The following is a 13,182-nucleotide window of genomic DNA, read 5'->3' as shown; positions in this document are numbered from 1 at the left end:
TGTCTCCTTTTAGGCATATGACCTTGAGCAATTCCCATCTCCCCCCCACAGGTCTAATTCATTGCTGCAAGCCCAGCTCCTTGTGAATGCAATTAAGCACACCAGTAGTGCAAGGTACAGCACAAGCATCAAGGAGGGACATTGTCACCCTGTGGATCACAGCATGGAGCTGAAGCTACCAGGAAAGACAGCATGCTCCAGGGAAAGGAAGGGAATCCCTACAGACAGCACATCCTGCTCCATACATAACACACAGCCTCATGCAGCATCACCATGAGATCCCTGCTCCCACCCCCTCCATGCCACCACTCTCTACCAGAGCTGGGCAGAGAGGAAGGAGTGCCGTAAGCACACAGCAGGGCATACAGGCTTGGGTTTTCAGGTCTTCAGCATTAAGTATGTCCTGTGGGTTTTCAGCACAGCAGGATCTGGACACAGTGATCCCACCACACAGGTCTGACTGCAGAGCAGCGTGGCTGGCACATAGTGTCATCTGCTTGGATAGACAAATGATCCACATTGTGCTTTCCAGAGTATTTTCTTGCCCTAACAATCCTGCCAGAAAAGGTCTGGAAGTCTCAGCTTGCCCACACATCCTACTGTCACTCAACAGGCTGTGAGTCCTAAATAGAGCCAGTGGAACCCAGGCATTGATGAACTATTAGTCACTATCATCAAAGAAAGAAGCAGGCAGCAGTAAATACGAGCAGGAACGGGGCACCTGTCCACTTCTTAGGGTAACACTTCACCTCCTGCTTCTATCAGCTCTGCTTTACAATGCACAGTGAACCTGCACAGAAAAGCACAGCGGTGATTCAGCTGCTCCATGTGAGAGGAAAGCAAGAGCCCAGGTTGTTCTCAGCCTTCCCATGGGATCAGCAGGCTGAAACTGTTGCAATACCACTGCAATGTCACGGCCCCTTTGCACACACATTTCCTTCTTTTCAAGTAACAGCAGATTCAGGGTTGCTTCATTTCTTCTTCAAATCCACACACAGCTGGTGTGCAGCGTGCATTCTCCTGCAGCAGGGAGCCCTCCTTCTGTCCAACTATTGCAGATCTTAAACTCCCCTTGACTCTTCTGAGGCAGAAACTGAACAAAGTAATTCTACTAACAGAGCTCACTTTTTTCCCCCCTCCCCTTCCACCTCATTTTTTTCTCCTTTACCTTTTGCTAAATACAAAGTTTGCAAGAAGCCGGCTATAAAGGAGTTGGACCTCCTGACACAAGCACAGGGTTAGGGAAGAGGACAAACCCCTAGGACTGATGCAGCTCTCAAGTGCTTGGCACTCCATGTGCTTCCTGCTCCCAGCACCAGTTCTGTGTTGGTGGAAGGATCACAGAGTGGTGTTTGCACTGGGAGAGCTATAAGCAGACAGCCCCACGAAGAGGGAACCAGGATGATTTCCTTCCTACTGTGCTGACCTCCAGCCCAGAGACTGGCATCCTACCCACATGGCTGGGTTCTTCCAGCCAAGGGAAGCTTTTAGGGTCAGCGATGGAGATATGGCACAGTGGAAATGGGAATAAGCTGATAAGAAGGCACACACAAGTTAGTTAGCCCTCCATGAACTCAGATACAAGTAGAAACAAAGAAGGAAGGATAAGAAAAGAGAAAAAAAATAAGATGTAGTAACAGACAGGAAGGAATGGCACAGTGATAATGGAGCTGGAAACAGAGGGATCTGAAAAACAGCAAAACTGGGAAGAAATAAGCTGGGTTTTTCCCATCTGCCTCCATCCACAGGCTGGAGCAGTTCCAGGACTATTCCCATGGCAGCTCCAAGTTTATTTCCCTGCTTCCATCTGCTCTGCAGCTCCCCTCACACACGCTCCGACTGGCACTTGTTCCCATCACCTGTTGCTGACATGGCAGCCCTTCGGTGGCTGCTGAAAGCCAAGTGACACCAGAGCTCGAGGAGAGCATCTGTGTATAAATCAAGAGCTGCTTTGTAGAGACAAGCTCTCTCCTTGCCTGCACTGGGGATGGAGAACAGTAGAGACCTGCAGAAAAGGTACAGAGCACCCGGCCAGGCAGCTTGACAGCCTATTCCAGAAGAGACAAGCTCTGATGTGCACTCACAGCAATATAACCTTACTGTACCCATAAAATATCCACTTGTGTTGGGGCTTCACTAAGCTTTTAGTGAGTCGTCACTGAAATAATATTTCACGACCTCCAGTATGCTCTCTGCACTGCTAATTGCTTCTCAGAGGCATGGCAGCTGGCTGAGCAATGCTGTCCCCCCACTGAAGTTAAACAGCTCACTGTGATGAGCACAGAGGTTCAACTATTAGTTTGCATCACCACCTGAACGCTGGGTCATTCACCTTCCTTGGAAATCTACACGCTATGGATCAGAAATGTTTCCCAGCATACACTATGTGAGCTTCCTGCGTTCATTCAACACTTGTGAAACACTGAGGATAAACAGCTTCAGCTGAGGTGGTCAAGAAGTGTCTGAACGATGCTTTTTGTCATATGGCCTGATTTTGGGTGGTCCTGCCTGGAGCCAGGAGTTGGACTCTATAATCCTCCTGAGTCCCTCCAACTCAGGATATTCTGTGATTCTATGAGATGGGCTAAGCAGATTCTTCTCAGAAAGTGGCCATGCAGAAGCACGCTGCCCAGCAGTGGGTGAAGACACACCATTTTGATGAGAAGGACATGTCCTTCCTAGCACTAGCATACCAGTTGGGAAGACTCCCTGGCATCCAGCACACCATCAAAGCACTGCCCGAACTTGGCACAGGTGTCAAGGCCATGTCCCAAGCTCTGATTTCAAGCTGGCGGAATCCAGCCCTGGCATATAGATTTATCAGAGCAACCAGCCCATCTCCACAAGCATGGGACAGTCACCTCTAGCAAGACTAGCGTTCGGCTATCCGCACTTTCACTTGTTAGATGGCGCTGGTGGCTGAAAGGACCAAATCACCCTTGTTACGTGGTAATCTTTAAAAATAACCTTTCCCAAAGCCCTACAGTTCATAATCCTACGTCCATCTCAGCCAGAGGAGATCAGCTTGCAGGGCTGACGGGGTATTTTTGGGCACTCTGACTAATTGTCAGGACATATGCTGTGCATTCTTTACAAGGAAAAACAAAGCTGCAAAGTCCCCTCCTGTAAGGCCTATGGAGTTGGGTGAGTCACAGAAGTTATTCTCAGCAACCTGGGCTTTGAGAGGGTTTGGTTCCTTGTCTGGCTCCAGAGAAGCATGTATGAAAATGGAGGAAGGGTCCACTTCCTTGCATCCTGACACCAACAACAAAGGCTGAGCCAGGCTGGGCCACACCACACCACATCACAAGGGCAGAAATGAAAACCCTTTACGCTTTGGAGTGGCTCCAAAGCCACAGCTGCCTTTTTTGGCACCACCTCACACGGGCACTCACTGGATGCGCTCCAGAGCAAGCAGAGGAGAGGTTGCTCACTTGAGGAGGCCTACAACAGCCACACAACAGAAAGAGCCTCCTGAGACCTCAGTAGCTCTTCACCCTGAGGCCCATTTAAGCCAGCGCTCACCCAGCTCCATTTCTCTGAGCACACCTTCAGACCAGGTGCTGTTTCAATGCTCTGACCCCACTGGCATCTCACCCCGTTTGCTGGCCCACACTCTTTTGCTTTCCCCTTCTCTTGCTCTTTTTGTTTAGCAGAAGCACTGCACCAAAAGCACACACACCTCAAGGTGACAAGAGCTCTGGTCTCCACTTGTGCCTTCTGCATATCTTTCCCTTAAGCTGCAGAGCAGTTTCCACTGAGAATAAGTGTTGTCAATTCAATTTCTAATAGTGACATTAAAATGTATGAGCCATTTCTCTGGAGTCAGGGATAATATTTTCAAAGTGCCTGTGTGATACAGGAATGTAAATCTCATTTTTCATAAAGCAATAAGGATCTCAGGTCTCCCTGGAAATCATGTCAGATGAGAGCTGGGCAAGGACTGTGCTGAAAAGTATTCTCCATGGGTTGGTTAAAAAACACTGATTCAAATTAAAATTAAAATTAAAAAAAAAAGGAAAAAGGAAAAAGAAAAAGGAACTAATACCCTTACATCTTTCACTGGGGCTAGGATTCAGTTTCAGCCAAAACCAGAGGGACACAGCCCTTGGCCGTGGTATGCAGTGTCCCAGCTGAGCACCCTACCTGCAGGATGGAATTACGCTGCTGAATTAAATTTGTTCCCCATTTGCCAGAGCTGCAAATGCCTTCATCCCCACTTCCCTGAGGACAGGCTGGAGCAGCTGGACATCCCCTCTCCTCTCTCATGCTCCCTCCACAGGTCTCATAGCAGAGTGGCACAGCATTACTATCACTACTTGCTCTCAGAGCAATGGGCAAAGCCTGTGGGCTGCTACATTTCTCAGGCAGAAAGCTTAGGATAAGAAAAATAAGATACTTAGAAGCGTGCTTGAATTTAAACATAGAAATTAAGTGGAGTTGGTACAACCACTTAAGTGTTTCATTGAGCCATCCTCTGCTCTGCAGCTGGATCTGGGCCCAAAAATGGTTTTGTTTTCTTTTTCAAGTAGGAGTGAGACAATAAATCGAGGCACAGTGAGTAACACAGTCTGCAAAGGGAAGCAGCCCTTCTCAGTACAATTGCTGTTGGCTGTCAAACAACGGTCCAAATCAAACCAACAGAGGGTCAGCTCCACATGACTAAAAAGCAGTGTTAATTGCACACAAGTGCCAGAGAAAACCATCAAAAAGCTAAAGCAGATGTGAAACAGTGGCTTGTTTCTTTTAAAACCAACTGGTGCAGCAGCATTGCACGAGGGCCCGCAAGCACCCTTGTCCTGCAGTGACCAGTAAAGGGCAATGGGGAAAACAGGAGGTTTTACAATCCTTGAGGATTCATCCAGCAATAATAAGGCATGGGCGGGGACTCCAGCATCACCTTGCTATTGGGCTAAGTTCTCTTCCCAGCTGCGCAAGCCCAAATTTCACTTGGTTACAGCTGATCACGTTAAAATTGCCTTCTTTCAAATGCCAGCCTGCTCCAAACACTGGAGTTCCCTGATGCCCTTTCCTGGCACTGCCCACAGTGCCAAGAGACTCAGCTGTGTCCCCAGCACATTTCCCATGTGGCTCCAGAGAGCAGCTAACAAAATCCACCCCCGAGCCTGGAAGGGACTTGAAAGAACACAGAGACCTGACACTCAGCGCCTATAAAATTATAATAAAAGGCTTCCAGAACATAAAAATACCCCTGCTGAAACCAACGTGCTTTTTATAGACACAGTCTTTGTCCTTTGCTCTAGAATGCATTTGGATAAGCAATCCATTAATCCAAGAACAGATTGTGTTTTTGCATTATGTGAGTACGTTCAAGGATTAAGTTTCAGTTGCTCAGCTTCTGCCTGTATTGGTGCCGTTAATAACTGTAATCTGCTTTTTATCACCAGTACTTGTGCCTTAAAGATATGGTGAACTGGGTCTCAGGGAGGCAGTTTGTGCATGGCTTCAAGCCTCCTGCAAACCTCTAGCCCTGAGCCCAGGCCTTGCATCCATCCTGGGGCTCGTTGCTGAGGGCATGAGGAGAACAGGGGCTCAGGGTGCTGCAACCAGCCCTGTGGGTGCCACCAGAAAGGGGAAAGTGGTGCTGCGTGGGGCACTGCAGGGATGGGCAGATGCAGAAAGCTGCCATAATGAAATAACATAGAATCATACAATGGCTTGGGTTGGAAGGGACGCCATGGGTCATCAGGTTCCAACCCCCCCTGCCACAGGCATGGACACCAACCTCCAGATGTGGTTCTAGACCAGGCTGCCCATGGCCCCATCCAACCTGGTTTTGAGCACTTCCAGAGACAGAGCATCCTCAATCTCTCTGGGCAGCCTGTGCCAGCACTTCACCACTCACTGTAAGGACCTTCTCCCTAACATCCAGTCTAAACCTTGCCTCTTTGAGCTTACAATAATATGCTGTCACTAATCTCAAACAAGCCCTGGTCTTGGCTCTGTTCTGGTTACTTAACCTGGGAACACTTCAGAGCGCAATAATGGCAGAATCCACAGCTTCAAGCCCTTATCCATGGTGTGTTGCAGAAAGTAAGTCAGATTTTACCAACACAAGATAAGGGATACAGGGAGGAAGCAGCAGCTACCCCGTCGGGGCTCTCTGACCCACGGTCTCACCAAGAAAACCACTGCTACATTTTCAGGAATTGTGAGGGCCTGTGCTCAGCCACAGCCCCAAGCACCATCCCCTGCACAAGCTCATTCGCAAGGCAAAAACTGTCTGGCAAAGCAGCACACACAGCTTCCAAATGTCGGCTGAGCAGACAGCGTTCCTGACTCTGGCTCCCCTTCCATCCGGCTGCTCCAGCTCAGGCACCAGCATTGCTCAGAGGATGAGCTCATCGCTATTTCAGGTTGCATTTGCACTTGGCAATCTCCCTGGTAACCAAAACAAATTACTCATTGGTTTATAGCAGATTTATTGGTTGTTTGTTTCAGCCTTGAGAGAAGTACACAGAGAGTGTCACTACACCGTGTCCAAAAGCGCGTAGGACAGTATTTACAGCCATTGCTATGGAGATGGGCCATGTTAGCACGGAAGGTCAGGGGGAAAGCTGACCGTGAGCCTGGCCCCAGTGAGATGAAATGACAAAAAGCAGGTATGTGGCACAGTGTGAGCTCAGGTGCTGCTGCACAGCAGCCTCAGGCTGTCCCAGACAGTGGGCAGGTGTCAGTCACCTCTGGAACAGCAAAACAAACCAGAGAGAGGCTGCTCACAATCCTCCCCAGGCAGAAATCAAGAAATCCCTCCCAAAACAAGTATCTGACCCTCTCAATTCCACTAACACCAGCACTCCTCAGCTCCATTTCACAAGTCAGAACCATGAGGACACAAGCCAGTTATAGGATCCACTGCCTGCTTATGCTCTTGGACAAGAATTTTTCCCCCATTCATCATCACAAGCACCAGCACAAAGGGCAGGGAGAAGCCAGGGAAGCAGGACTAACTTCACTGTATTTGCCTGCAGAGTACTCGAAAGAAATCAGCAATACCCATTTCTCTGTCACACCCAAGCCCAAGCTATGATACAGCTCAGAAATTGCATAAATTGCCTCGTACAATTCATGAGGGGTTTTTGGGCTTCTGTTCATTTTACTGAACGTGTTTTTGCAAGAAAGACTCTACCCAGATGGGCTCAGTCCTGCAAGACAAAACATTTGGAAGCCCTGCAAATAGGCAACCTGCAGCTGAGCTCCCAGCCCTGTTTTCCCAAACAGAAGCACACAGGCTGTGTCTCCTTCCTGGGAAAGACACATCCCACCTCACAGGCGGATCCAAAGTTTGTCACCATGGTGGTTTTCGGCTACAAGTGGGACATAAAGGAGAAGGGAAGATTTCAGCAGGAGGTGAGTGACATGCTCATGAAAATTAGGACAAAATAAGAGACTTTAATCCCTGCCAAGCAACTTTGTGCCTCTGTGGGGTGAGTATGGGCTGCATTCTGGTCCTGCTCCCATGCTACTTCCAGAAGCAGCACTGACATGCTTTATCCATCAAGCAGCATTTACCTGGCAGGCTGTTCCAGGGTGGAAGCGTGACTGGCTTTTAGTCAGCAGAGCAGGGGTAGACAGGAAACAGCATTTGCATGTGTTGAGTGAGATATATAGCTCTGTGTATTTTTAAAGTGAGATGAGACCAGAGAGAGAGGGAGGGATTCTTGCATCCTCAACTGCTCGTTACTGCCTTGCCTGTGGAAGCATAGCCAGGTCAAGACAACGCCTTGAGATCATCAGGGAATTCTGAAGTGGAAGCAAATCAGTTGGAATTACTCATACATCTACATCAGGACTGAATTAGAACCACAAAGCCCTGTGCTTCTGGAGATGCTGCCTGCATTGCATTCCCTCAAACCACCAATAGCACTTTGGTAAATGTGTACAGAAGAGCAGGACGTAGTGCCAAGCCCCTGGGATGCTATCAGGATCCTAACAGAGCCCCTGCAGGTCATTCATCTGAGCAGACATCACCCAGATGGCTCATGTGGCACATCACCAGATTGGGTAAGTAGCACTGAATAACACAGGGCCCAGCAGGACTGCACACAGCTGTACCATGGCTGCCCGTCTTGTGGGATGTAGGTAGAACTGGGGATGGCACACATGAGATGTTTAAAAAATGCTCTCTGATATGCAGACAGGAGCAAGCCAAGGGTGCAGAGTGAAGTGGAAAAGGCCCAAGGGTCCAGAAACGAGATGATAAGACAGAAGCTGGAAAGGCAGGCAGCGCCTCAGAAGTGACTAATTCCATGCTTTTGCTCCAGTGTTTATTATAGAAAAGAAGAGATAAGAAAGGCAGCTAGTGGTAACAACTGCCAGGGGCAGCCAATCCCAAGCTAAACAAATAGCAAATGCCATGCAAGCAGCCTGCCAACTCAGAATGGTTCCCACAGCTGGGGGCATTCATTTATAATAAATACATTACCCTTCACCCACCCACCTCAGCACCCTATCAGGGATGGAGAAGCTGTGTTTTGAGCGGTTTCATAGCTACTCTCGGAGGGATTGTGGCCAGGGACAACTGGAAGTCTATGAAAACCGAATATACCCCACTGAAGGCATTAAGGGAGAGTTGGGAGCCAAATCCCAGCACAAAAGCCAACTAGGGACCACTGTGGGCCAGAGCAGCTGTGGGTTTAGTGTGTTGACCATTATTTTTCTTAGCAAGGGAAGAAAAGCACATCCAGCATGCTAGTTCATAATACAGCCTTGGAGAATTGAGTGTTTGTTGGTGGGTATTTTTTTTTTGCTGCCGCTGTCCAAACAAAACAACGGAGAACAATTCTTGCTCTGCCAGAAGCTCTGAATTCTTTGCTGCTTGGACACGGGTGTCACACAGGAGAGCTTACATACTGGTTCAACTACATTGTCACTACAACCAGCTTGCAAGAACCTAAAGCAAAATAAGTGGATTGTCAATCTCTGCACCAAGTGTGCTTCCCAAAAGGTGTCCTTAGCACATCCAGCACACACAATTGCTTGCCATCACTTCAGGACACAGATGCCATTGGAGTCAGCCATCATCCAAAGCTGCCCCATCCCAAAGCATCAGGATCTCCAATGTCTTGAACACAAGTGGAAGGATTTGCCAGAAGGAAAAGCATTTTTCAGCTGTTTCTCCTGTTCTTCCTCCCATATACATCACAAATGTACAGATAGATGTCAGGACAAACTCATTTTACTGTGGCTCAGCAAGAAGTAAGCCGGCTCCAAAACACTTCATTTGCAATCATTAAACCTGAAAACTCATCTGTCAGGCAGCCTCCTGTGAGGCAGATTTCAGTCTCCTCTCTTCCATGAGTGGAAAGATATTAGAAACAAGGATGTGGAAAAACTGCCCCGCAGTGCCTATTCTAGCAGGAACGGTCTTTTCCTGTTCTTCACTGGAGGTCTGGATGACAACACGCAATCCCAGCAGAACATAAATGCACCCACCACTTTAATCCCTCTGAGTTAGCAGCTGCTCGCTGAGCACTCGTGTGCCAAGCAGGCAGCTCTGCCAGGCAGGAGACAGCAGAGGTTTCCACCTCCAGATCTTTCCCACCACACAGGAGAGAGCCATCCCAAAGTGCACCAAGCACAAGGCTCAGCTCAAGCAGGCACACCCCCAAAATGAGTGGATCTTCTGAAAACGCCATTCTGTCCGAGCAATCTGAAGTTGAGAGGTTTTGAATTTCATATTTGCAAAAACAATGCAGTTCTGCAATACCATTCCAACCAAAATTGTAACTTTGCCTTAAAGTTTCCAGTCAGACGCACAGCAAAATACCACCATGTCCATCCTGGCCCGCAGCTCCCACACTGTTGGGAGCTCTGTGCAGCCTCACTCAGGATACACTGCATCTCACTCCAGCATGCCTATGGTGCAAGCCTCGCCCTGCTTCTGAATAGCTCCTAAGCCCTAAAAGACTTTTTAACCTTGTCCTGCCATAGGATGTGTTGTGCCTGGGGCTGGCTCCTTGCTGCTGGCCTCCAACAGCAGCAGAGCAAGCAGGTCAGAGCTGAAGCATGCTGGGCTGTATCCACGTCTGACCCCAAGGGATACCCCACTGCCTTTGCTCCTACAAACTGCCAAGTGCTGCAGACAGGGTTTCGCCAGAGCCTGGGGATTTAAGAACTGAGGCCAGAAGATATGGCACAGTTCTCCTAAAACTACGCTGCAGAAGTGGAAACAAAGCATTTATCTAAATAGCATTTAATCCTTTAGAGTCCTCTTGTCTCAAGAGCCATCTGGTTAAAATTCCTCTCCAAATCAGGGTATCTAAATGAAACATGAGGTCTCTTTCTTCCTCCCACACTCCCTCTGCTAAAGTCAGACATGAAATATCTGATCTCAGACACTTCAACTTTGTTATCTTCCCTGTCTGAGTTTTCTGTAATAGAGAAATGAAGGAAAAAAAAAAAGTCACAATGAATGAAGCTGAAGCATTTTAACTGTACAGCTTACAGTGTGTTTTTTAATAAAAAAGTGACAGGTCGGGTCTGGAAACATTTCTTTTATAGACATTATTTCCATTACCTTCTCAAGCAAAAGTAATTCTACATAACTGAAGTTACAGAACTATATCTGAAATCTCAGCATTGCTATCTAAATTACTCAGCGCTGTCCCCAAAGTGGGACTGAGCTCAAAAGTGCATCTCTCACATAGGTCACTGCTGAGGAGACGATAGTATTCCTGGCTCACATCATCATTATCTCCACCGGAGCACGTGCCCCAGCCTCAATGTGCTGGGAGCTGTGTGCTCACAGCACTGGCAGCAAGTAGAAGTTTCCAAGATAGAGATGGAGAGGGCAATCGCTCAGCCATGGTACCCAGGAACCATGGAATAGCATGCAATAATCCTGTTTTCACGAGGTATTACACAAAAAGGAATATTTTTCTTCTCTGGGACAAGGCACAGGGTTTTTTAAAGTTTGTGTTTTAGCTAGTGCAACAGACAGCAAATGTACTACAATATATTTAGAGAATATGAGCCTAGATCAGGGCTAGTGCACATCCTACAGCATCCTTTCCTCCTTCATGAGCTCCACCAGCCACCCCGTGCCACACATCTCCATTTTCCATTCATGGTGCAGTTCGATGGAGAGGCAGCTTCCGAAATAGAGGCCAGCCAAGATGGGCTGGAGAGTGTTTATATTCAAGCGTTTGAATACCATAAACACTGCCTCCTTTTGAACAGCTGCCTTTATTTACATCTAGGCAGAGAATTATACCAGCGTAGGTGGAGGCCAACCATCACTCACAGCAGGGAATAACTTCTGTTAGAAACACTCCAAGAGCCCAAAATCCAACAGATCTCTACTGGCCAAAACTCCCCAAAAGCAGTTCAACTCAGACAGAAGCTGTGAGCCCCAGCCCTGACAGAGTCGCTCCGAGCTCCAGTCCCAGACCTGAGCAGTTGGATTTCTGCTGCCCTGAGCTCTTGGTTTTAGCACCTGCACCTTCATTGTTCTAGCAGGTATTACTCAGTAAGGAATTTGTCTGTGCTGGGCTCCTTAAGGAGAAATTAGGAACTGGTTTGCATTTAAGAATAGGGGAAAAAATACAGAGGGTGTTGTCACTGCAAAGAAGCATGTGGGTGCTTTTATCATTAACATTTCAACTTCCCTTTTTAAAGCCATATTTGGTTACTCGATCAGCTATTCGCTTCATACATCATAGCTTAAGAATTGAAAGAGTTTCCTTTGTGAAGTTCTTTAAACAAAAAGCACTTCCTCTCAAAACAAGGTAAAACTAATTAATAGATGGATTGTTCTAATCATTTTTTTCCCCTTTTGTGTGCTATTTACAAAGCAGCCCCATCCATATCTAAGCCACAGACCAGCGCCTACTTACGCAGTGGGAGCTGAACCAGAATCTCATGCATTAACTTATCTTGTGGGCAGCTGCTAAAGAAAAGATTGATGACAGAAACACCCATCTTGCAAACACATCAGTGAATAGCTGCACTCATCCAAGTGATTCCACAAATACAGATAGAGAGGAGGGCGCAGTGTTTGGGTAAAGATAAAGGCATTTGCTTTCAGATGGGAACAGCTGTGAGTGCCACTTGTTAGAAAATCTGCAATTGTTGATACTTCATAATATAGAAAGAAAGCAGTGACAGTTACTAGCTGAAAGCTGGCATTTCCACATTTTCCCCAGCTCTGTCCCATCCAGCATTCTCCCTCAGGGCAGTGGATATAACTCCTATCTTTCCTAGAACATCACATCACCTGAGCTGCTGACAGAACAGCTGCTGGTTTGCTTATTTCCTCCCCAGCTGTTATTAACCACTTCAAACAGGCACAGCTGATCCCCTGCCTTGGAGAGCCCTGCTGACAGCTCACACACAGCTCTGCCCCACTGCAAACACTCCCAAACACCACTCAGCTGAGAAGCAGAGAAAAGTTCTATTTATACCCTAGTGATTGCCTGTATTCTCAAAGCCATCACCTTGGGGGGGGGAGAGGGGGAGGGGAAGGGAAGGGTACACACATCAGAGAAAGAAGATGCAAGAGAAATCAGAAGCAAGAATTTAGATAAATCCCCCAACCAAAACATCCCTAAAGCAGAGGCAATCTCCCATGAGGAAACTGTTTTCTAAAAAGAGTGCTTTAGAGTACATTCTGCACTCGCAGACTTCCCGTTTCCCCCAGCCCTACTCACTAGCCTTCCCCAGCCAATTCCCCAGCCGAGCAGCCCCAAGGCAGAGAGAGGAACCAGCACAAGCCTTGAAATCCAAAGACCTGTGGAACGCAGGATGCTGAAACGCTCCCTGCTCAGCGAGGATGCTCGAGAAGAGTGAGACAGAGGCATGTGCTTACTGGCAGCTGGAGAGCCTGGAGCGGGGAAGGGATGGAGCACACTCCCCTTGCAGCTGTGCTGTGGGCAGGACGTGGGAGAGCTTCGGTCCAGGGCTGAGCCTCCAGCCCCTGGCTGGACAGCTGCTGCTTCGACACTTATAGCAGGGAGGCGCGTTGCAAAAAATTAATCCAGCCAATAGCACCGGTCCTGCCCAGGGAGCAGCTGGAGGTGGGGGGAACAGCCTGCTCCTCCCAGGGCCTCTGCACCAGCACTTTTTGGGGAAAAACCCAACCAGCGATGGCATTTTGCCAGCATCACTCCCCTGCAGCAGCAAAGCATGCTTGTTGCTGAGACCCATGGGATTCACCGGGCT

The 13,182-nt window shown here is 48.1% G+C and overlaps 1 protein-coding gene across 2 annotated transcripts in view; it reads right to left on the bottom strand.

Annotated features, from left to right (window-relative positions):
• Positions 1-12,957, bottom strand: part of FHL1 (four and a half LIM domains 1) — a 24,869-nt gene extending 11,912 nt beyond the window's left edge. The window contains exon 1 of one of the 2 annotated variants that reach the window (XM_010715205.3): positions 12,830-12,957. The gene's annotated coding sequence lies outside the window, so the exon portion shown is untranslated. Of the gene's footprint in view, positions 1-12,751; positions 12,774-12,829 lie in introns of those variants that run through there. The other variant, XM_031554647.1, reaches the window with a different exon arrangement.
• Between the last annotated feature and the right edge of the window lie 225 nt (positions 12,958-13,182).

The sequence above is a fragment of the Meleagris gallopavo genome, chromosome 9 (genome assembly GCF_000146605.3).
Source record: "Meleagris gallopavo isolate NT-WF06-2002-E0010 breed Aviagen turkey brand Nicholas breeding stock chromosome 9, Turkey_5.1, whole genome shotgun sequence".
NCBI lineage: Eukaryota > Metazoa > Chordata > Aves > Galliformes > Phasianidae > Meleagris > Meleagris gallopavo.
This window is presented reverse-complemented; position numbering and strand designations above follow the sequence as displayed.